Consider the following 1,699-nt stretch of genomic DNA (forward strand, 5'->3'; position numbering starts at 1 on the left):
GTCAGAACTCTCCACCATGATCCCTTCCGTCTTAGGAGGCCCTACATGGCATGACTGATCATTTCATTGAGTTAGTTAAGGCTGTGGTCCACGTGATCAGTTTGGTTAGTTTTCTGTGATTGTGGTTTTCATTCTGTCTGCCCACTGATGGATAAGGATAAGAGGCTTATGGAAGTTTCCTGGTGGGAGAGAGTGACTGTAGGGGAAACTGGGTCTTGTTCTGATGGATGGAACCATGCTCAGTAAATCTTTAATCCAATTTTCTGTTGATGGGCAGGGCTTGTATCCTCTCTGCTGTTTGGGCCAAACTATGGTAGGGGTAATGACGGTAATGGTGACCTCCTTCAAAGGAAGGAGAATCCCATGGACAGAGGAGCCTGGAGGGCTACAGTCCATGGAGTCACAAAGAGCCGGACATGAATGAGCATGCATATGTGCATCTCCAAATACAGTCACATTCTGAGGTGCTAGGGCTTAGGTCTTCCACATATGAATTTTGGGAAGATGCAGTTCAGCTCACAACACTCTCTTTTCCTTTACTTCTGGTTCTGGGAAAGTATGTCTACTTTCCTTCATGTAGATTGTGATTAGGAGGTCCCTGTGGCACTGTGGGGGTCAAGGTGGTGGCAGCATGTGCTGCACAAGTGGACTGCCCAAGGACACTGTTGTTGCTGTTGATCTTGTTCTTGGCTGTTCTTGCTTGGAAGCAAGTGAATGATCCGATGTCTTTTGGCTGCTGTGGGGTTCCTCTTTAGCCTGCCAAGGTACTTCATCTGCTCCTTTCTGCTTTCTTATTCCCAATCCCAATAGTTAGAATGCTTTGGAATAGACAGTTCCAATTTGGAGATGAGGCATCTTCCAACTCAGGAGTGTGGCCTTTATCTTGTGGACAGAACAGTAGGGTGCTGGTGGTGGAGAGTGGAGGGTGGTGGAGGAAGAGAGAAGGTAGGTTGGTCACCTGGCAGGGTCGAGGGTAATGCTGGCAGTAGCTTGTGGGTTACCTTCAGACTCTCCCTTCAGCTTCCCAGTGCTGTGAAATCTGACCCTAATCTCTCACCACACCCTTGTTCTGAATTTCTTATTAATTGATGAATTAATTTTCATTTTTGGTTGTGCTGGATCTTTCTTGCTTTGCACAGGCTCTCTCTAGTTGTGGCAAGAGAAGGCTACTCTTCATTGCAGTGCATGGGCTTCTCATTGTGATGGCTTCTCTTGTTGCAGAGCACAGGCTCTAGGGCACGTGGGTTTCAGTAGCTGTGGCACACAGGCTCAGTAGTTGTGGCATGGGCTTAGTTACTCTATGGCATATGGAATCTTCCTGGACCAGGGATCAAACCCATGTCCCCTGCATTGACTGACAGATTCTTATCCACTGTACCACCAGGGAAGTCCCTTTGTTCTGAATTTGAATAGCTTTGAGGTAGAAATTACTAGGCAGTCAGTGTAGAACTCTGAGACCTCTGTCTTGTGTTCTGTAAACATCCCACTCCATTGTCCTGAATTACAGAATGTGTCTTTAATCTGATAAATTATCAGCACTCAGATCCAGGGAAGGGCAGTAATTAAATTCTGTTCCATAGACTTCCCTGGTGGCTCAGATGGTAAAGCATGTGTCTACAATGCGGGAGACCTGGGTTTGATCCCTGGGTTAGGAAGATCCCCTAGAGAAGGAAATGGCAATCCAGTCCAGGACTATTGC

This window comes from Bos indicus x Bos taurus, chromosome X (assembly GCF_003369695.1).
Source record: "Bos indicus x Bos taurus breed Angus x Brahman F1 hybrid chromosome X, Bos_hybrid_MaternalHap_v2.0, whole genome shotgun sequence".
Classification (NCBI taxonomy): domain Eukaryota; kingdom Metazoa; phylum Chordata; class Mammalia; order Artiodactyla; family Bovidae; genus Bos; species Bos indicus x Bos taurus.